The following is a 24050-nucleotide window of genomic DNA, read 5'->3' on the forward strand; positions in this document are numbered from 1 at the left end:
CCTGCACCCACAACACCTCCCCTTGCCCCTCCTGTCCCTGCGGTGCCTGGTCCTTCCCCCCAACATGATGCCCCGCCCCCTGTGGAAGACAAAGGAGTCTGACTGTGCAAGCAAGCTAGGGGACACACGTACCACTGTGTCCCCCATCCGGATTGGAGTCATGGACTGCCCTATGGGCCTTGTATATATTGACATTTATGATGGTTATTACTTACATCCTTCTGAATAAAGCAATTTGTTTTTTCCTTTGAACACTACTGTTTATCTGGTATTGCTGTTGGTGGTCCTGCTCCATGATTTTGGGTGGTGATAATGTGTTGGGTGTGTGGGAAATGTAGTCTTGTGCTGGTCATAGGGTGGACCCTGGTATCTGTGTGCCATCACAAGCTGTTGGCTAAATTACTTTGTTCATGTAAACAGTTACTGCATGGTGACATCGTCCCAAGGTGTGTTCCTTCCTCTGTGTAACCTGACATCTTCCCTGCAGGGTGTTTCCACTATGTGGTGCTGAGCTGTGTCTACATCAGCTGGGGGTGTGACGGACTCCTTCAACTTTGCACATGCATGCTGAGCGATGTCTCCACCTGCATCATTCGTGGCATCCTTGGTGGTCACTGTACTTGTGTATGTAGACTGTTAACAAGACTTCATGTGGACATGTTCTCTTTTAGGCGCTATGCATGTGTGTACTCCCAGCCTCGCACACATGTGGTACATGTACTGCAGGGTCTTTGTGCACCTGACTGACATTTGTGGGCATTTTATCTGTGGGTACTCCACCCTTTGCGTTCCATGGGCACTGCTGGGAAGACTCTGCACCCACCCCTCCTGCGTCTGGGCACTGCTGGGAGGACTCTGCACCCACCCCTTCTGTGTCTGGGCACTGCTGGGAGTGATAGGCCCCCACCCCTCCTGTGTCTGGGCACTGCTGGGAGGACTCTACACCCACCCCTCCTGCGTCTGGGCACTGCTGGGAGGACTCTGCACCCACCCCTCCTGTGTCTGGGCACTGTTGGGAGGACTCTACACCCACCCCTCCTGCGTCTGGCCACTGCTGGGAGGACTCTGCACCCACCCCTCCTGCGTCTGGGCACTGCTGGGAAGACTTTGCACCCACCCCTCCTGTGTCTGGGCACTGCTGGGAGTGATAGGCCCCCACCCCTCCTGTGTCTGGGCACTGCTGGGAGGACTCTACACCCACCCCTCCTGCGTCTGGGCACTGCTGGGAGGACTCTGCACCCACCCCTCCTGCGTCTGGTCACTGCTGGGAGGACTCTGCACCCACCCCTCCTGTGTCTGGGCACTGCTGGGAGGACTCTACACCCACCCCTCCTGCGTCTGGGCACTGCTGGGAGTGATAGGCCCCCACCCCTCCTGCGTCTGGGCATGTACGCTCCATACATACACTGTTGGGGTGGGGGTACGGTCCGTACATTCACGGGTGGGGGTACGCTCCATATGTACACTGTTGGGGTGGGGGTACGGTCCGTACATACATGGGTGGGGGTACGCTCCATATGTACACTGTTGGGGTGGGGGTACGGTCCGTACATACACTGTTGGGGTGGGGGTACGCTCCATAGATACGCGGGTGTGGGTACGGTCCGTACATACACTGTTGGGGTGGGGGTACGCTCCATACATACGCGGGTGGGGGCACAGTCCGTACATACACTGTTGGGGTGGGGGTACGCTCCATACATACGCGGGTGTGGGTACGGTCCATTCATACACGGGTGGGGGTACGGTCCGTACATACACTGTTGGGGTGGGGGTACGCTCCATACATACGCGGGTGTGGGTACGGTCCGTACATACACTGTTGGGGTGGGGGTACGCTCCATACATATGCGGGTGGGGGCACGGTCCGTACATACACTGTTGGGGTGGGGGTACGCTCCATACATACGCGGGTGGGGGCACGGTCCGTACATACACTGTTGGGGTGGGGGTACCCTCCATACATATGCGGGTGTGGGTACGGTCCATTCATACACGGGTGTGGGTACGGTCCATTCATACATGGGTGGGGGTACGGTCCGTACATACACTGTTGGGGTGGGGGTACGCTCCATACATATGCGGGTGTGGGTACGGTCCGTACATACACTGTTGGGGTGGGGGTACGCTCCATACATAGGCGGGTGTGGGTACGGTCTGTACATACACTGTTGGGGTGGGGGTACGCTCCATACATTCGCGGGTGGGGGCACGGTCCGTACATACACTGTTGGGGTGGGGGTACGCTCCATACATACGCGGGTGTGGGTACGGTCCATTCATACACGGGTGGGGGTACGGTCTGTACATACACGGGTGGGGGTACGGTCCGTACATACACTGTTGGGGTGGGCGTACGGTCCGTACATACACTGTTGGGGTGGGGGTACGCTCCATACATACGCGGGTGTGGGTACGGTCCATTCATACACGGGTGGGGGTACGGTCCGTACATACACTGTTGGGGTGGGGGTACGGTCCGTACATACACTGTTGGGGTGGGGGTACGCTCCATACATACGCGGGTGGGGGTACGGTCCATACATACACTGTTGGGGTGGGGCTGCGCTCCATACATACGCGGGTGTGGATACGGTCCATTCATACACGGGTGGGGGTACGGTCCGTACATACACTGTTGGGGTGGGGGTACGTTCCATACATACGCGGGTGGGGGTACGGTCCGTACGTACCCGTGCCCACGCTGTGGAGTGCTTGTGCGGCCCGTACCCAGGCCTTTGGCACATGGGTACGGGCCGTACCGCCATTGTTGGGGTGACGTGGGTGTGGGCATGGTACGACTCGTACCCACGCTCTTAAGGCGTGGGTACGGTACGTACCTGTATTGTTGTGTTGCCGGTTCGCGTCGTCGCCCACTTGCGTTGTGGCGGACGCTGGCGTTGCTGGACACGCCCCCACCCCCTCGAAGTGACCAGGGCCTGGAGGTCAGGTATGTCCAGGGCATGTGTGCTGTGTGACTTGGGTGGGGGTTTTGTGTCCTGCCCCTGCCCCCCCTTTGCCCCTGGGTGTTGTTCTGACCTTCTGCGGCGTCTGCGTCGGTACCTGTAGAGGAGGTCGACTGCTATGAGGGCCGGGATGACTCGTAGGTTCGGGTCCATGTCTGTCCGTCGCGTACAGGTGCTCCTTGTGCGCGTCGTCCTGATTTCCCAGCAGTTTTTGGCTGCCGGAAAATATTCTCCGCGCGGGATGACGTCGGTGCGAATCGTACTTCCTGGTTCGTGGAACGCAGGCTGCATGCATCCCGACGTCACGTCGGCGCTTTTCCGGATGTCATTTGTAAGTTTATTTTCCTCGGTTGGTGTTTTGTACGATTCGTACGGAAATAGTGTTTCCGTGCGAATCGTACTTGCATGTTTGTAAAGTTTTGCAACCGGGTACGAGTCGGACGGAGAATACGCTCCGACCGACGGTTCGTACCCGGTTTCTCCAGGATCCTAATCGGCACCTTGCTCTTATAAAGTGTCACGATTTCCCTAATTGGCTTATTGCCCATTTTTTTGAGAATCAAAGATTGCCTCAATTATCCTGATTTTTTTTTATTTACAGTGTACAATGTGGGCTCCCTAGTGTCCCTTTGTTGTAAATACTAATCCCAAGTATACAAAAGAATTTGCTGCTTCAATAGGGATGCTGTGAGAAGGTGGCCTGGTATATGCTGTCCACTAATTAAAGTGGGAACCATGTACCAGCCCACACGACCCTTATGATGTATGAGATAAAAGATAACCTTTAGAAAGCTATCCTAGTGGTAGCTGTGGAGAGCAGCCTTCAGGCTTAATCTTGAAGGAATGTAAAGCTGCTTGTTTTACCAGAATATCACCTCCTGAATGACCAAATGAAGGAGAACCACACAGTAGTTATGTAAAAAGATGTATTTATTAATATATCACTTTCTCCGATCCTCTACACGAGGATAGAATACAAAGCACACAATACGAATTCAATAGAACAGTTGTAAGTAGCACAATACACACTGGGCTCCAGGGGGGGACCACACCATATACTAAAATAGTAGTATACCAGTCACGACTGAGATCAAGTCAAGGTCTGGAGCACGTAGAATCTCTGGGACCCCAAGGAACCACCCAAGGTGAGTAGACAGGGACCCCACGGAGGCTGAATGCAGTGTGGGAACACCACCGTGGGCTCCATACAATTCTATGAGGAAGTCGCTGTTACACTTTTAAAGTTTATGGAACCTTCCAGGAGGACTTTGAGTGAACACTGTGGAAATTAAGAGTTTGAAGAGCCACCCCACCCGTGGATACCGTAGTACCAGAGTGACCTATCCCAGGGGAGCCGGGTGCATAGGTCTGAAGTGGCACCGGAAACTCTCTTCGTTCTCAATGGAAGGCTGTGAAGAAGTACTGCTTCCGTGAAGGTGAAAAGGGTCAGGTGGAATCCAAGCCTGGATTCTAGAAGGAAGGGACCTGAAAGCAGAGGGGACAGAGTCTGGGTCACTTCCGAGTGGCCAGGGGCTTGGGAGACGAATGCCCACCCATTTTGGGTGCTTCAGGTGCGAAGAAGGGATGCTTGACTCTGCAGCCACGAGGACCAGGAGATGTCAAGGATGACCAGGAGCCGGAGATGAGCTGTCCTACGAAGGATGTCGAGTGCTGAGGGGTCGGAGTCCAGCGGGAGCACCAACAAGCCTTGGCAAAAGCAACCCATGCAGGAAGGTCAAGCAGGTTACGGTGAGTACTAGCAAGGTCCAGAATACTCACCAAGCAATGGAGAGTCAGGGCACGTCTGAAGCAACCAGGAAAGTCCACGAGAAATCAAGATGACCCTCAGGAGGACCCACAGGCCGAATGACAAGGAGTTGCGAGGGAACCTCAAGCAAGATTGCAAAACACCAGCCCACGGAGCACTCGGTGTGAGGAGGCTGGAGTTCTTTGGTACAAATACTGCTCAGGATCAGGACTACATGGAGTCCACTGCACAAGTGCGGGAATCGCCAACAAGTATATGCAACTGCAAATGGACGCGGTGCACAGGGGTTCGTGTTTTGCAGTACCTACGATGGATACTGGCCTCAAACTCGGTGAGAGGGCAGATCGACCTCAGTGACCTTCAGAAACCCACCTTCTGTGTTGCTGAAAACTTAGGAGTCAGCAGGAGCTCAGGAGCAGCAGACCGGTCACTTGCAGTTAGGTGCCTGTGAAGCAGGGTAGTGACCCCTTCACTCCAAAGGATATTCTTCTGTTGTCTTAAGTGCACCACAGGTCCTGTACGGAGCCTGCATGAAGCAAAGGCACAAACTAAGCTTTGGACGGAAAGGGGGACAAAGTAGAGCCCATTCGAGGTCCAGCGAAGTCCAAGGTGTCCAGACGGTCAAAGGTCAGTGGTTTCTTCTTTAGAATCTTGTCCACATAAAATCTAAAGTCTTGCAGCCAGGTAAGCCCACTTTTGTACCCACAGGACAGAGTTGGACAGATTCAGGGGACCCTCCTAGGGGAGGGGCAGGACAGAGGGGTGGCTACACCCATGTCCTTTGTCTAGTTTCGCACCAGAGCCGGAGCCAGTGGCTCCCAGAACTGGTTTGAGCTGGACTATTCACAGGGACACCAAATGTGGCCCAAGTGCAGACTTTCAGGCACTCTCAGAGTGCACCCACCCAGCCCCAATACACTAAATCCTACAAGATGCCTATTTTGCTGCCTTCCTCTGCTCTAGCTTGGCTCAGCAGCAGGAGGGCAGAAATGTGTCTCTGGTCGGCAGCATCCATTTTTTGCTGTCCGGGTCGAGAATACTGGCACCAGTTAGACCAGTGCCCCCACGAAGCTCGCTTCAGAAGGGTAGAATCATACCTCCCCTACCAGTTACTGTTGTGTAAATATGATTCCAAGGTGTTTGATACCAAACTCGATATGTTTCTATGCAGCCATTTTTAAGATAGCATTTATCGCGAGGTTTTAATCCACCTCTACCTATAGGTCCGACTGAGTCACAGACAACCCGGGAGAATGGTCTCCAAAGGCTGCAGGGGTGCTCTGCTCATGCAGGGGCACCCTCTCACATAAAACCCAGCACCCTGCCTTCAGGACTGTTAAGGCCTGCTATAGGGGTGACTTATAAGTTTTAAGGGTAGTGACAATTAGCTATAGTGAACCTATATCTAAAAGTAAGTGGTGTAAGCACCATCTTACCCAGGCTGCAGTAGCAGACCTCGAGTTCTATTTTGCATGGCCTCTCATGGGTGGCATAATACATGCTTCAGCCCATGGGAGGCCTCTGGGGTACCTATGCCCTGGGTATATGTGTACCATATACCAGGGGCTGATAATGGTACCCCAGTATCCAATCTGGAGTGTACCAAAGTACATGTATGTCAATTTAAGGAAGAAAGCAGATAGAATGGGGTCTTGATTAGCAGGATCCCAGTCAGACTAGTCAAAAACCGTGAGACATCAAGCAAAAAGTGGGGGTAACCATAAGAAGCAGATACTACTTTCTTACAGACGGTATTTACATGGTGAATCCTAGTTTTAACTTTTCCATGCCCACAAACCATCGTAAATCGCTTTTTCAAATTGAGTACTAGATCCTTAAAGTGCATGAATTCAGCACATTTTTCAATGACAGTCTGAAGCCCATTTTCAGTTCTCGACAAAAGAACTGCGCTGTCCGCACAGAAAGTCGGGATAGACGTTTGCCTACTCTAGGAACATTGACATTTAACATTTGCAAACCCTCATCAACTCCATTTATGTACAGGGAAAAAAGAAGTGTGGCAAGCACGCATCCCTGCCTGATTCCCCGTATTACCCTGAAGCTGGTGGTGCATTCTCCCTTTAGACCATAGCGAACTCTTGTACTCAAAGTCAGGTCTTATCAAGTCGTAGAAAGGTTTAACTCTTTCTGCGTAATCCAAAATGTATGTTTTGCCAAAGTTCAGGAAACCTAGTATTGATTGTAAGTTCTTTAATGATTTCGGAGTTTGGAGCAGCGCGCCTGTTTCTAAAAAGTCGGCTGCTAAGCTTTTCCATTCACTTCAGAGCTCATATATATCCTAGAAATAGGACATTGAGGTGTGCTATCTTTGATTTCTTAAAATTAAATTTCTAGCCTTCAGAGGCAAATCCCAATATTATGGTATTCACTCTGTTCAAGTGTTCCTCCAGGTCATCATCCGTTAGATAAACGTCATCCATATAGGACAATGCCTCTTCATCCAGTTTTTGAAGTAATTCAGTTACTCTGGCCAAAAATAACCCTGGGCTGATCTTATACCCCTGGGGGAGTCTACAAAATGATGCTGGGAGGGTAAAAAGACATAATATCGAATTCAAAATATCGACAGGACAGAATATCGAGTTTTTAATATAGAATGGACAGAATATCGAATTGCCAAAATATAGTGGTGAAGAATATCGAAAATCAGGTAAGAAATAAAATATCGATTTAAATAATATAGAAGTAATATCGACAGTCATAATATAGTTGTTAAAAATATCGATTTATTTAATAGTGTTTTAAGTGTTAGTATATGTGTTAAAAGTATGTATAAATTTTGGAATGTATGTTTGAATATTTTTAAAGTAATGAATTTTATGTTATTTAATTTTTGTGTAATTTAATTCCGTAGCGGGTTGTGGGTTTATAGGGGATTAGGGTGGGAAGTAATTTAATTATAGTACATTAAATAATAATTTTTAGGAATTATTAATTATTTTTAATTTAATTTTGCGTTTTACTTCTGTAGCGGGTTGTGGGTTTATAGGGGAATAGGGTGGGAAGTAATGTAATTGTTATTAGGTAATTATTAATTGGTATTGAAAATTAATTGGTTGTTGATTAATTATTAATTGGTACATAATTTTTATTAATTGGTAATTAATTAGTATTAATTGTTTAATTGATAATTATGTTAATTGTATTAATTTATTATTTGTAGCGGGTTGTGGGTTTATAGGGGAATATGGTGGGAATTAATTTAATTGTAAATAATTAATTATTGAAATAATTTTTGTATATTGCTAATTAATTTATTCTTAATTAATGATTAACTGGTATTAATTTTATTTATTAAATTTTGGTATTGAAAATTAATTGGCTAATTAATTATTAATTGGTATTTATAATAAAGTAATTATTAAATATTGTTTGATTGGTAATTAATTTTAATATTTTTATTTGGTATTAATAATTTATTTATTTTTAATAAAATATTAAATTATTATTTTCCCTACTATTGCACTCACTGGAGTGGGAATAGTAATTTGTACCCCTACGCTATCCAACACTTTCTCTACTATTGCACTCACTGGAGTGGGAATAATAATTTTTACCCCTACGGTATCCAACGCTTACCCTAGAGTTGCACTCACTGGAGTGGGAATAGTACATTTTACCCTCCCGCTATCCAACGCTTTCCCTACTGTTGCACTCTCTGGAGTGGGAATAGTAATTTTTACCCCTACGCTATCCAACGCTTTCCCTACTGTTGCACTCTCTGGAGTGGGAATAGTAATTTTTACCCCTACGCTATCCAGCGCTTTCCCTACTGTTGCACTCTTTGGAGTGGGAATAGTAATTTTTACCCTCCTGCTATCCAACGCTTTCCCTACTGTTGCACTCTCTGGAGTGGGAATAGTAATTTTTACCCCTACGCTATCCAACGCTTTCCCTACTATTGCACTCTTTGGAGTGGGAATAGTAATTTTTACCCTCCCGCTATCCAACGCTTTCCCTACTGTTGCACTCTCTGGACTGGGAATAGTAATTTTTACCCCTACGCTATCCAACGCTTTCCCTACTGTTGCACTCTCTGGAGTGGGAATAGTAATTTTTACCCCTACGCTATCCAACGCTTTCCCTACTGTTGCACTCTTTGGAGTGGGAATAGTAATTTTTACCCTCCCGCTATCCAACGCTTTCCCTACTGTTGCACTCTCTGGAGTGGGAATAGTAATTTTTACCCCTACGCTATCCAACGCTTATCCTACAGTTGCACTCACTGGAGTGGGAATAGTAATTTTTACCCCTACGCTATCCAACGCTTTCCCTACTGTTGCACTCTTTTTAATTAATATTACGTTAATATATATGTATTATTATTTTTTTTTACTTACATTAATTATTTATTAATTTTAAAGTAATTTAAGTATTTTTAAGTATGTTTCAGTTAATTACATGTTTTATTTCATTAATTTTACATTAATTTTAAGACATTTACAATAATTCGATATTGTGACGAACTATATTTTTTACAACGATATTTTGGATTCTATATTTTTGTACTTACCTGTTTGGAGATAGGGCTTCGATATTTTGTCATTCTATATTTTTACTTCGATATTTTGGCAATTCGATATTCTTCTTCTCGATATTTCGTCAGTGATCAGCTGGGAGCCTAACGCTGAGAATGTGGTTAAATACTTGCTTTCAGGCGATATATTCTGGTAAAAAAAATCAATTTGAGATATCTAGTGTCATTTTGTGTTTTTTCCGCACAATGTTATTCATTAGTGCGGCACTGTGTGCATATTGGACTGCAAATGTTATTGTGCAAGTGTTTAAATGACTGTAATCTAAAACTAGACGATATGAGTTGTCAGGTTTCATTACAGGAAACAAAGGATTATTCATTTGAGAGGTGCAAGTTTCAATCACCCCTTGGTGTTCAAGTTGATCTTGGATTTCCCTGACCTATTTTTAGCTTCTTGCTTTATTGGATACTGTCTCTGTGGAGTCGGAGTCTTTTGTAATTGGAATTATGTGGTTGGTTGAATCCTCATCCCATCCAACCTGGTTTTTATTTAATGCCGGGGCTATGGCTACCGCCCACTCCCTTGCATATGTGTGTTTTAGATATATTGGAACAGGGTTGGAAAAGGCTGGTAAAATTACTGTTTCTCCCCTAGGGCAGTCCATGACAAATACTGGCGGCCAATCTTGTTCAGCTAGCAGAATGTCGTAACCAAACATCAGATACTCCCAAACGAGACCTCTAACTTTCCTGGGCTTGTCCCCCTCCATTTGGAGTGTTATTTCATATAATTTATGTGGGACACATACCCTAGTATCAGGTGTTTCCACCGTGATATAATCATTCAAGTCCGCTGTCACCAGAAATACCATCAGGTTCTGGTGAGCTATTGTTACTTCTGCCGCACTGTCTAGCATCGTCGGAGCCCATTCCCCATTCATTAGTTGAGTCCTCAAAATTCTGGGCATTTCTGATCTTTAGACCTGCAACTTTCTTCTTTTTGAACTGAGGTTTTGATTTAGATTTATCTTCTTTGTTGAAAGTATATTCTTGAGCGTTCTGCTTGTCTCTGGACTTTGCACTCTCTTCTTGTCTTTCTGACCTTCCTTCTGTCTTGGAGTGTGTAGTTGAACCCTGATAGGAACGGGATGAACGTGTATCAGGATCCTGATACCTGTCAGGTTTCCTAATATTGTCCCTATTCCTAAGGTTGTACCTTCTTTCCGGGGGCTCCTGTGGTGGAGATTCCCCTCTAGATTGAGATCTGTTTTCTTGAACTTTTTTCTTATTGTTATTGTCCCACTTCTTCCTTGATGAAGCAGGTGTCTGTTTGAAAGTTTCCTTTTCGGGACTACCCATTAATTGGGGTTTTAATGCTTTTCCACCCAAGCTGTCTCTGCCTAACTCTGCATACGCATTCTCAATTATTTTAGGTTATTCATGTTCTTGTTGTAAAGGACTGAACTCCTTTAGGCGTTGTCGGATTGCCACTGATGCTGCTTCCCCCTTAATGTTTGCTAATATTATAGGTGATAGCTGGGCGTAATTACCTAGTAATTTCATCCCTAAAATCAGAGCAGGTTCTGCTCCGTACTCATTCTGTATTTGTCTTAGGACATCTGGTACTACTGCTAATGACGGGATACCATGTTTTCTGGTATATATGGCAGCAAAAACGGTACCCCAAGAGGTACAATACTCTATCTGTGGTGTTCTCCCCATGGGCAAGCAGATTGTCAGCATTCTGTGTTTTTCATAGGGGCTAGGATTGGGGAATACTGCCTCTAGCTGTGTTATTCTTTGAGCTACCCAGAATAGCATTTGTTCACGTTTTGCGGGCATTTTACCCATTACTACATGTAAAGTTTGTGGTGTGATTTTAGTTGCTGTATATTACCTGTATTTGTGTTTGTTGTAACCGTTGCCGGCTGGACCATAAGTGTCCCCATGACAAATGGGCCATGTTTCTGTACAGTTTTATTAATTCATTATGAAGTATAAGTAAGTCTCCTCCTGGCATTGTTTCAATGTCAGGATGTGGTGTGTAATCTGCTAATATTGGCCATGTCGCTCCTTCCATTCCGAGCAGACCAAGTCGTACTTCATTTCTTGTATGGGGGATGGCGCCTTTAACCAGTATAAATGCTCCTGATAAGTGAGCGGAACTTCAATGTCTCCATAAGGACAATATTCATTTGGTATTTCACTCGCTGTGTAGAAATGAAGTGTTTTTGTTCTTGCATTTGCAACTGGGAATGTAACCGATGATTAGATTACCTCTGTCCGAAATAATTTGTGTGCCTCAATCACGAAAGCTACTGGTCCACCACTGGATGTTAGACCGTGTGCACCTAGTTTTATGGTAACAGCATTTCCAACATTCTCCTCAATGGAAATTGCATCTGCATCTTCTTTCTCTGCTGAGAGATTTAGTTCTTGCACAACTCTATCCGCGTTTACTATTTCTTCAGTCATTGTTTTAAGAGAAGAAGAGTTTTTCATGGGAACCAATATAAGGTGTTTTGCAAAGTTTAGGAACAATGTGTCCTTCAAGCTTGATTAACCGACAGCCAATAAATAGGATGTTTGCCCACTCAGCTGTGGCGGAGTATGCACCCACCCACTCCAGATGTCTCTGGGGAATTGTGAGTAGGGGTCTCTGAGACTTAGCACGACTGAACTACTCACATTCTACTGTTAAATAAGAACCCAATCAACGTTGGTGGTGCCATGTCGTGTAGTTCCTATAAAACCTATACAGGATCTGTGAGTTCAGACAGCATACACTGTAGGATTGGTGTTTGACTGATTCTGAACACCCCCACAGGGTATATTGGACTTTTGTATCAGCTAGCTCACAGTGCCACTAGAATTTCCTCTTACCAAAGAGAGAATAGTTCTTAGCAACCATCGAACATGACAACCCTGATCCCTCAGGACCGTGGGAACAATATATTACTTTTCGCTCAGTCGCTCGTGCTTACTTAGTCTGTCTTAGAGAGTGTGACCGTGTGGGTAATTGCGAGGGGTGTGAGGGAACACAACACGGAAGGACTGGGGTAAACGTCTTTTATTATATACATAGAGTAGTAGTCTCTCAAGTTCTCATGTGGAAAGTGGCAGGCGAGAGTTCGACCAGGTCCTCTGAAAGATAACAGGAAGGGGTGAAATGTCCTCTCCTTGGGTCTACAGCCGGGCTACTTGGGGTCTTTCTGGTTCTCATATCTGTTTCCGCTTTTATTACCGTCGGGGAGGGAAGGGAGAAAAAGAAAAGAGAAAGAAAATGGGATCAATGTCTTGGCCTTTTCTTCTTATTAAGGTGCTCGTGCTACCGTCACCACAGGAAGGGTTGTGAAACTGGGGAAAGGTCGGTGTTGGGATCGTACACGCACAACACACCCGTGTACTCTATTCCCCAAAACCTCCCCACCACCCCCACCAGAACAATCCATGTAGAGGTACTCGCCTCAGGCCACGACCCCTTCCCAGGGCCGTGGCTTCAGGACCCGGGGCATCTTCTCCCTTCTCTGGCCCACTGGGTATGCGCGCTGTATACAATATCCGGGCGGTGTCCCACTGTGCTGGTCCCTTCGTGCTTCCTTCGTCTCTCTCCTTGGTCTGCTCCGTACGTGTCCCCTGCTCCTCTCTTCCGCCGATGTTGTCCGCCGCCTCTCTCTGTTCTGCTCTTGACTCCCGCTCCTCTCCTTCCGCGTTGCTATCAATCGCCGCCTCGTTTCGCTCCGTATCCTCCTCTCGCTGCTCCTCGCTCTTGCTGCTCTCGCCCTCTGTTCCGCCTCTCTCCTTAACCTGTGGGCATTTTCCTTCCAGATACGTCATTGACTCCTCCCCCCGGCTCGTTCCACCACTAGACCGCCACTCAGTTCCGGTGCAGTTGGTTTTTGTCTGTCCTGCCCCCACTTCCGGTCCGCCGCGTTCAGGCCCTCACTACACATCTCCCACCTCTGGAATGGACGGTGGGGCCATTCAGTGGAGGGGTTCCTGGACAGATAGTCGGCACAGACTTGTCGGGGGCCCGGGACATGCAGGTTCAGAAACTAAAAGGGTTGCAGTGCTAAAAACCATCGTAGTATGCGCGGGTTAGAATCCTTGTTCTTCACAAGCCAGGTGAGCGGGGCATGGTCAGTGAGTACTGTAAAAGGCCGTCCTAGCAAGTAATATTGCAGGGCTTCAATGGCCCATTTAGTGGCTAGGCACTCTTTTTTTATTGTTGAGTATGACTTTTCCCGGGTAAAGAGCTTCCTGCTGATCTATAGGAGGGGTTTGAGATCACCATGTGAGTCAGGCTGATACAACACGGCACCCAGACCCAGCCCGAGGCGTCAGATTGCAAAACAAATGGTTTATGGTAATCAGGACAGTGTAGTACCGGTGCTGTACAAATGGCATCTTTTAGGTTTTGAAAGCTGTTTTCTTGTGCAGTGCCCCAGGTTGTTATGCGGGAGGAGTGGGCTTTGGTCAGGAGGTCTGTTTGGGGGCCGGACAGTGATGAAAAATTAGGGATAAACCGCCTATAGTAACGAACGAATCCCAGAAAGGATCATATGTCATGTTTTGTCTTGGGGGCAGGGAGTGTTTTGATGGCCTTGACCGTACTCATTTGGGGTTTTATGAGCCCCCTCTGGATTGTATACCCGAGGTATTGAATGGAATCAGTGGCCAAGAGGGATTTTTTGGGGTTTATTTTGAGACCAGCGGTTTGAATGGCTGAAAACACCGCATGTAAGTGTTTAAGGTGTTCTGTCCAGCTTGGACTAAACACGACTATGTCGTCCGAATAAGCAGCAGCATATTCTATATGGGGTTTTAATAGGCGGTCCATTAACCTTTGGAAAGTTGCTGGTGCCCCATGGAGACCAAAAGGAAGTACTTTAAATTGGTAAAGACCGGAAGGAGTTGCGAAAGCGGTTTTCTCTCTCGCCTGTGGTGTTAGGGGTATTTGACAATAGCCCTTAGTGAGGTCCAGGGTTGACATATATTCGGCCTTTCCCAATCGCTCTATCAACTCATCAATCCGTGGCATCGGGTAAGAATCGAACTTAGTGATGCTGTTAACCTGAGGATGTCTATGCAAAAACGAAGACTCCCGTCCGGTTTTGGGACGATCACGATTGGGGAACACCAATTGCTTGTAGACGGTTCTATAATTTGTGATTGTAGCATAGCCGTTACTTCTTTTTCTACAGCTTCTCTGCGGGCTGCAGGAATCCAGTAAGGTTTTTGTTTTACTATAGTTGGGGTCAAGGATATGATATCATGTTGAATCATCGAGGTTAATCCTGGAATGGAGGAAAAAAGGCCGGGAAACTGATTTAATGTGTCTTTTAGTTGTGACTGTTGTTCCGGGGATAACATGTCCCCTGTAGGGGGTTCCCCGGTTGGGGTAGCATGAGTGGTCATGGTAGGGATCTCTAAGGGTTTTTCAGTGCTTACGGATAGTATGGAGCCTTCTGTTTCTTCCGACTCCTTAGGCTCTTCCCACTTTTTTAACAGGTTTATGTGATAAATCTGTTTACCCCCAGGCCTCTGGGGTAGTAGTACGCTATAGGTAACCGGAGACACTCGTCTTTCAATGGTTCTTGGTCTCGAGTTGGACACCCCGAGAGGGATGTTTGACCACTGCGAGTTGGAGTGTATGCATGCAGGAACCTCCGCGTCTCTGGTCAGTGTGTCGGCAAGGAAGTCCTGCTCTCTTCTGTCTGTCTTAGCAAGATGTGATGTATATATACCCATAGGTCTAAGGATGACGTTGGGCATGAACTTTACACATAGATATTATACAGGAGATGGTAGTCCTGCTGTGCTTCCAAGAATCCTCATGCATAATGTATGAGATTTCAAACTAGGGAAAACCCGCGTTCTGAATGCAGTGTCGTATCTAGGTAATAGGTCAGTCCCTGTAAACTGTTATAAGTGTCATGTAGGGAAGAATATAAGTGAGAGGTGACAAAGTTACCTGGGCCTATATTATGGTACCTATATGGAATATAACATGCCTATAGACATATAAAGCATTGAGTTTGGGGCTCGTAGCTTTTTTTCATTCTTCCTCAGCCTGACCATAGTAATCAAGACAAGCCACCCTCATTCAGCTAAAGCAAAACAAAAATCCTTCATCACCTGCTATTCCCAGGCAGTCTCCCATCCAGATACTAACCAGGCCCGACGCTGCTTAACTTCTGAGATCAAACAAGATCGGGTGCTTTCAGGGTGGTATGGCCGTAGGTATTCACCTAAAGAAAAACAAAAAGCCTAGTGCACCTCCTTTCCCAGGCGGTCTCCCATCCAGGTACAAACCTGGACCATACCTGCTTAACTTCTAAGTTCAGACAAGATCAGGTGCTTTGATGGTGGTATGGCTGCAAGTATGAAAAGCACTGACTTTGGGGCTCTTAGCTGTTTTTATTCTTTCTCAGTGCTGGCCACAATAAGCTAAACAAGCCACCCTAATTCATCTAAAGCAAAACAAACAAACAAAAAAGCCTAAAGCAAGTCAGGTGATTTCCCATGCAGATATTAACCAGCCCCAACCCTGCTTAACTTCTGATGTCAAACACGATCAGCTGCTTTAAGAGTGGTATGGCCGTAGGCATGAAAAGCACTGACTTTGGGGCTCTTAGCTTTTTCATTCCTCCTCAGTGCTGGCCATAGTAATCGAGATAAGCCACCCTCATTCAGCGAAACCAAAACAAAATGCATTCATCACCTGGTATTCTCAGGCAGTCTCCCATCCAGGTACTAACCAGGCCCAAAACTGCTTAACTTCTGAGATCAGACAAGATCAGGTGCTTTCAGGGTGGCATGGCCATAGGTATGGAAAGCACTAACTTTGGGGGTCTTAGCTTTTTTCATTCTTCTTCAGTGCTGCCCATTGTAAGCGAGACAAGCCACCCTCATTCACCTAAAGCAAAAAAAAAAAGCCTACAGCAGCTGGTATTCTCAGGTGGTCTCCAACCAGGTACTAACCAGCTGCAACCCTTCTTAATTTTTGAAATCAGACGAGATCAGGTGCTTTCATCGAGGTATGGCCGTAGGCATAAAAAGCACTGACTTTGGGGCTCTTAGCTTTTTTAATTCTTCTTCAATGCTGGCCATAGTAAGCAAGGCAAGCCACCCTTATTCAACTAAAGCAAAACAAAAAGACTACAGCTCCTGGTATCCCCAGGCGGTCTCCCATCTAGGCACAAACCAGGCCTAACTTTGCTTAGCTCCAGAGATCAGACGAGATCTAGGGGCATATTTACAACAACCGGCGATAATTATCGCAAAGCGCACTTAGCGCTAGGATAATTATCGCCGGCTAGCGCGGATTTTTATCGCTGAGATAGCGTGCTATTAGCAACGCTTATCTCAATAGCGATAAAAATCCCCAAACTAACTGGATAACTTGAGATTATCGCTGGAAACCCAGCGATAATCTCACGTTACCTTGTTGATATGGACTCACAAACTTAGCCATGATATCCTCCTTCCATAGGATATTATGGCTAAGTCAGTCCTGAAGCAGGTGTTAGGAAAGTAGCGATAACAGGTGTTATTGCTACTTTTCCTGACGCTATGCTTCATAGCGTGGGGCTTTTTAGGAGAAATGTCGCTTGCCAAGTTTTTGTCAGCGCTCAACTAACCACTCGAGCCCAGCTCCAGAGGTTCCGGTCCTACAACCGTTGATGGTTTCTAGACTCCTCGGGGCCGCTTCAGTTTGGAGAAAGCAGCGCTTTGTACTTCTCCTGCATTCACCGCGGTGCTACCTCGCAGACGCTGACGTCGATAGCGGCAGTCCAGGAGGGGATATGCCGGGAAAGAGTTCAACATCGCGATCTGGCCGCGGCAGAGGGGCTGGGCAATCTGTGGTCCTCCCAAGAACGAGGCAGATGGCGGCGGGGGAGAAGCCGGCGGAGAAGGTAGCAGATGAGATTAACAAATTTAATCGGCATGAGGAAGTTAATGCACAGCAGCCTCTCCAGCCTCTCCAGCCTGGAATCACTGTTCCTGCGGTGATGGAGAGAGACGCAGTACATAATACTCCAGCGATTCCAGCGATGTTTAAAATAAATAAACCACGAGATGAAGTGGCCTCAACCAGTATGCTAAGTAATATCGGGGGGGGGGGGACGCCCCAGAATCTGGTTCAGGACGTACAGCAAGTTATACAGAAAACTCCGGTAAGCCCAAGTCTGCCAAATTCTGAGAAGGGGATTCTGGGTGATGTAGTTTATGGAGGATTGGTGCAAGTCAATCTGGAGGCTGAATCTATTCTGCAACAACAACAACAGCGGCAGAACACTGAAGGGGCTGCAGTCGTTTTGGACCAGCCTGGTGCCGGTCCCTCAGTTTTGGAATTTAACGCTAAGTCTGGGAGCGTAGAGGCATCAAGAGAGCTGCACGATTTACCGGACAAGGTCTCGATAGTTGAGGATTTCTTCTCACTATCCGATAGGTCTTCAGTAGATAGTGCTGTACAGGAATGGCTAGAGGGGGGCAGTATGGGGGGAGAGGAGGAACATTTGGAGCTCTCTATGGATGCTTCGGGTCAAGGCGATCAAGTACCTAGGGGAGGGGTAGGGAGGGGGTCAGCGACCTCTTCTGCTTGGGATGAACAGAACTCTCCTAATTATGCTGCCTCTGCCATATCGGGTGGAATTACCCTACAGGACCAATTAATGCGAAGAAGTTCCATCTTAGTACCAGTACCAGTACCAGCACCAGAGGAGATTACATTGGCCACTATTTATGATCTGATTATGACCCACAGAGCAGAGACACAGGCTGGACTTTTACGCACTCAAAACGCATGCAAGCGACTGCAGAATGCTGTAAGACGGGAGGCTTAAACTTGTTCGGAGGTGGTTATAAGGATGACCGAGGCCGAAACAAGGATCTCTACATTAGAAGACGAACTATGTGCTCAGAAGGAAACAGTAGGATCCCTTAAGACACACAGGGATGAGCTCCATTGGAAAATAACGGACCTTGAAAATAGGTCCAGACGAAATAATTTAAGAGTATTGGGTGTGCCGGAGGGGAAAGAGGGTGCGGACCCGTTACGGTTTATGGTGGAACTGCTCTCAGAGGCATTCCCAGAGCTGGGGCACTGGGACTGGCAAAGGGAAGTCCAAAGGGCACATAGATTTCCGTTTGTACAAAAGAGGGGGCAGAGCTCAGAATTTCCTAGGGCTATTCTGATCTCGCTGTGTAATTTCAGAGCGAGAGAGGAGCTCTATGATTTAGCACGGCCAAATAAAAGGAGAAGTGCTAAGGGGTGTGAGTTTTTTGTCCGCCCGGATTTTTGTCAGGACACGGTTGGGCAGCGATGGAGGCTTAGACAGCTTATTCCAGAGTTTCAGGCTAAGGGGGCTCAGGTGTTTCTGCAAAACCCGGCTAAACTGAAGGTTGTTAAGGCTGGTCGTAGTCAGTTTTTTATCTCAGAGATAAAGGCAAAAGAATACCTTCAGTCAATGTGATAAATTGATAAGTTGGATAAGTCTCTATGGCTTGTGTCTTATATTAGTTGCCTCGTATTTACTGTTGGGGAGGTGCTTCATCAGGCACTGCGTGAGGCATCGCGTCAGGTGCCCCAGTGTACTTTAGAGGGGCTCTAGGGTATCTTGGAGTGTTAGCTAATAAAGCAGGGTAGTCTGAAGGATGTGGGATATGGAGTTTTGAACGTTATTTGTGGGGTATAGGGCTATGGGTGGTTGGTTGGACAATGGTTCTTTTTCGTTTACTATGAAGGTGGTTGTTGGGAGGTGGAGGTTGGGCACTGGGCTTTATCATCACCAAGGGAAGGAATTCCCAATGCTCCTTATGGGTGGTGTGAGGGGTGCTGGGTGGAGGGTGGGTGGAAGGTGGGTTCAGGGGGGTGCTGGGAGGGGGTTGGAGGGAGCAGGGGTTAACAGATTCAGCAAAAAGCACAGTTTTTATTTTGTATAGTCTTTATCAGACCGTCTCAGTTAAAATATGTAGGTCTACATATGTCAAGATTAAAAATGGCTTTATTATGTGAAAGGAAATTTGCTGTATCAACTGTATTAATTCTGTTGGATGTATCAGATGTTATATGTCATGTAAGATGTTGGGTGAAAAAACTCGATTTTGGTGGGGTAGATAGTATAATGTTAGGTGTCTGGCATCAAATTTGATAAGGATACGGGATGAGGAAACTAATATGTTGTACACTTAACATCTGTGGGTTGAATGACCCTGGGAAAAGAAGAGTTTTGTCCAGAATTATATACTCAAGCTCATGGGACCTCCTGTTTCTGCAGGAGACACATATTGCATGGACGAATAGGGCATGGCTCGGCTCCTTAGGGCTCGAGCTATTGGCCTGTACTACGCAGACAGTTAATGTTAAGGGTGTTGCGATTCTCACTAAAAAGGGATTAATTAAAATGAAGAAGTACAAAGCTGATAATTCAGGACGTTGGGTAATGATAGAGGCGCTGGTCTCACAGCAAGTTATTACATTATGCTCAGTATATGCTCCAAATGCGGATGACCCAGACGTCTTTCAATCGATTAACACAGAATTATCATCTTTTCCACATCCTATGATTATCTGTGGTGATTTAAATATACATCTCCACTCACAGGTGAATTTAAGGACAGCCGAGGCTTATATTGGCAGGAAGCCGCGAGGATTTAGGAGTCTGCAGGCGCTTGTCCAGGATCAAGGGTTATATGATGTATGGGCAGAACTCAATGCTGGCCAGGACGGATTTACGTATTTCTCTGCCCCACATGGGAAAATGGCACGGTTAGATTATTTTCTGGTATCTGGTGCTGTTTTATCGAGGGCTTCAATTAAGATTCTCCCTAAAATTATATCAGATCACAATCCGGTAGTTTTGGAGTTTGATTGTTTGGGCTTAATGGTCAGGTCTCAAAAATGGACATTTGATAGAAAGCTCTTGCTTAGTGAGGATTATTGTAACTGGATGGCTAAATGGATTCCCGAATTTATCCAGACGAATATAGGATCAGCGAGGATAGATATTGTCTGGGATGCATTGAAGGCGGGGATAAGAGGTGAGACATTAAGATTTGCTGCAAGGAAGCGCAAGATAGAGCGCCTAAAGGTTCTAGATGATCTAGGGACTCTCTCTCGGCTGGAGCAAAAATTGGTGCAAGAGATAAAGGTTGGAGGAAGTGTTAAGGAGGCTCAAGCTGAGGTGGCGGCTTGTCGGGCAAAAATTTATCAAGGCTATGTGGATGTGGTTGCTGCTAGCTATCAAATACATAGGAGAGAGCTTTATGAGTATGGGGAAAAGGTTGGTAAGGTTCTTGCCAATAGATTACGGCAAAGGGAGGTGGATTCTAGGATAGCTAAGATCAAAGATCTTGATGGAAACATGGTGGAGACCCCTTCCATGATTCAAGATGCTTTTAGAAAATACTACGAAAAATTATATACATTAGAACCAGTCGTAAGTGCAGAGAGGTATTTAGCGGGAATGTCCTGCGTGGGGGTAAAGGAACAGGATAAAGAGGCATTAACGCAGGAGCTCTCTCCAGAGGAGATTGAAAAAGCAATGATGTCATTAGCATTGGGGAAGGCTATGGGATCAGATTCGATCCCCTTGGAGTTCTACATTAAATTTAAGAGGAAATTAGAGAGGATAATGACCTTAGTATTTCAAGCAGCATTTGCCGGGATTCCTCCGACTTCTTGGTCTCAAACTATAATAGTAGTCTTTAAAAAAAAGGGAAAGGATCCTCAGGAGCTCTCCTCGTATAGACCGATTTCGTTAATTAATGTCGATAATAAGATCTATTCGAAGTGTCTGGCAATGAGATTGGGAGATGTGATCAGCCCCCTTGTCTCATTACAACAACATGGGTTTATAGCTGGGAGGGGGACCACGGATCATGTTAGGCGACTCATCGCGATATTCGATTGGGCCCAGGCAACGAACACTCCGGTTGGGGTGGCCCTGTTGGATGCTGAAAAAGCATTCGACAGGGTCTCTTGGGAATTCTTATGGGCCGTAATGAGATGGAAGTCATTTCCTAACGGATATATACGGGCAATACAGTCAATGTATCTAACCCCGAGGGCAAGTGTCCGATTGGGGGGGGAGGAGACACAGACTTTTTTGATTAGCAGAGGCACACGTCAGGGGTGCCCCTGCTCACCACTTCTGTTTGCTCTGTTTATAGATCCTCTCATCGAAAGGTTAGAGTCGGATCCGGTTATCCTACCGGTAACTTCGAGCTCATACTCAGTTAAAGTTCTGGCATATGCTGACGATCTTGCGGTTTTGTCATCAGATATGAGTAGTGCTATGCCTAGAATCGAGACTATACCTGGAAATTTCGGTATAGTATCCGGTTATAAACTAAATTTGGGGAAGACTCAAGTGCTACACTCAGAGGCCGGGTTCCCAGTGGAGTTAGGGGTGGGTGTGGCCACAGAGGCAATGTATCTGGGTATAATTATCTCACCTAAAATCCAAGACATCCCGAGTATTAATGTAGAGCCGATACTTGCCTCTTCAAATAAAACATTGGAGAGAATTAATCGGCTGCATCTTTCCTTATATGGAAGGGCTAATGTTTTGAAAATGTCTATCTTTCCTAAATTACTGAATCTGTTTCGGGCCATCCCTATCCTTTTTCCAAAAGAATTATTTGACAGAATAGAACGGATGTGTTCACGATTCCTTTGGGGATACCGTCGTTCTAGAAGGGCAATCAAATGGCTCTACCTGCCATCGGAACGTGGTGGCTTGGCTATCCCAAATTTTTACTTGTATTACTCAGTCTCGTTGTTTCAATTAATGGGTGTTTTGATTTGGGGTAAGATGGTGGTGCTGGATCCCGCTTTTTCTCCATCTATTTACGAGTGGTGTTTGGGAAATTCAGCACAAGGGCTACTTTTAAAAGTATTAGAGCCAAGCTACTATAAAAAGACTAGGTTTAAAATTATTCAGGCGGCCTACTCAGTCTGGAAGAGGCTTCGCAAATTGTTATCTATTCCCTGTATTATACGGTATACACCTTTAGATTCGACTGTCTTATCCCATGTGGTGTTTCAGGATTCCGTTATGCGTAGGTGGTCACAGCTTGGTATTAGGTTAGTAGGCGACTTGCTGGAGCAGGGTGAGATTGTATCTTTTTCAACATTACAAAACAGATGTGGGGTCGGAAAGGCGGATTTTTTTAAGTATTTGCAATTAAGAAGTGCCTTACAGGCCGCAATTGTGGGGGGGAAATGTCACCCCTCACAAATCCGTATTTTGGATTTAATAAAAGGGAAATGTAAAATAGGGCAATTATATGTGGAGCTCATGTTAATACAAACTGATGACCTGGGTAGGCAGGAGGCAATATGGGAGGAGAAAGTGTCGATAGTCAACTTGGACTTACAGCTGGTAATGCGAACGGCCAGTTCTATCTTGCTTTCTGGTAGTCTCAGAAGTCAATCGTACATGGCCATGTTCAATCTATACTATACGCCAGCAAGGATAGCCAAGTGGAAGGCTGGCAAGGGGACTAATTGCTCAAGATGTGGACTCTATGCAGCAGACTCGTTGCACATGTTTTATTCTTGCCCTGTCTTACAGCCACTTCTTTTGGATATCGAACGGTTCTTGTCACAATTTCTGGGAATACCAATTTCTGTTACGGCTTCTTTGGTTTTGTTTGGAATAGAATTTAGCACAGATATGGGTAGGCAGGCGTCATCCAATAGAGGTTTTAAGTTTATTTGTATGTCAGTTTTGAGGTCTTGTATAACATCTCAGTGGCTGGACTCTGAGCCTCCCGCCTTCACAAGTTGGAGGGCAAAACTTATTGCTATATATAATACGGAATGGGCATTATATAAACTGAAAGGGATTACAAAGAAAAAGCTGGGGGCGGCTATTTGGGAACCGATCAGAACTTGGATACAGCAATGATGTATTTAGTAATGCATTATTGCTTTGATTGTTTTGCTCTCTTTTTCTCTTTTTTTTCTTTCTGTCAAGAAATCAGAGATGTGTATATCTGGATTTTCTATGTATGGGTTCTATTTATTTCTCTGTTATAAATAATGGTCTGTAAATAATGAATTGTGCTGCTGAATCGAGAAAATAAATAAAAAAAAAAAAAAAAAAAAAGAAGGAAACCCAGCGATAATCTCACGTTACCTTGTTGATATGGACTCACAAACTTAGCCATGATATCCTCCTTCCATAGGATATTATGGCTAAGTCAGTCCTGAAGCAGGTGTTAGGAAAGTAGCGATAACAGGTGTTATTGCTACTTTTCCTGACGCTATGCTTCATAGCGTGGGGCTTGATGATAGGAGAAATGTCACTTAGCGACATTTCTCCTATCATGTCAGGTCAGGAACGCCCACTTTGCATCTCATTAGAGATGCAAAGCTGGGCGTTAGAAATCCCCACGCTAAAGCAAGGTTTCACGCGTTAGCGTGACCTTGCTAATATAGCGATAAAATTATCGCCGCTTTTCGGCCGAAAACGGACGCTAAAGCGGCGATAATTTATTATCGCCTCGTTGTAAATATGCCCCCAGGTGCTTTCAGGACCCTGCTTAACTCTTGAGATAAGACTTGATCGACTGCTATTAGGGTATAATGGCTTTGGGGCTATTATCTTTTTTCATTCTTCTTCAGTGCTGGCCATAGTAAGTGAGACAAGCACCCTCATTCACCTAAAGCAAAACAAAAAGCCTACAGCACCTGGTATTCCCAGCTGGTCACCCATCCAAGCCCAACCCTGCTTAACTTCTGAAATCAGACGAGAGCATGTGCTTTCATGGTGGTATGGCAGTAAGCATGAAAAGCACTGACTTT

General features: G+C 46.1%; 2 pseudogenes; both read right to left on the reverse strand.

Annotated features, from left to right (window-relative positions):
- Positions 1 to 15358: 15358 nt before the first annotated feature.
- LOC146866599 (5S ribosomal RNA) lies at positions 15359 to 15477 on the reverse strand (annotated as a pseudogene).
- A 467-nt stretch (positions 15478 to 15944) lies between these two features.
- On the reverse strand, positions 15945 to 16063 carry LOC146866600 (5S ribosomal RNA; annotated as a pseudogene).
- Positions 16064 to 24050: the final 7987 nt, after the last annotated feature.

This window comes from Triturus cristatus, chromosome 2_1 (assembly GCF_964204655.1).
Source record: "Triturus cristatus chromosome 2_1, aTriCri1.1, whole genome shotgun sequence".
Lineage (NCBI taxonomy): Eukaryota > Metazoa > Chordata > Amphibia > Caudata > Salamandridae > Triturus > Triturus cristatus.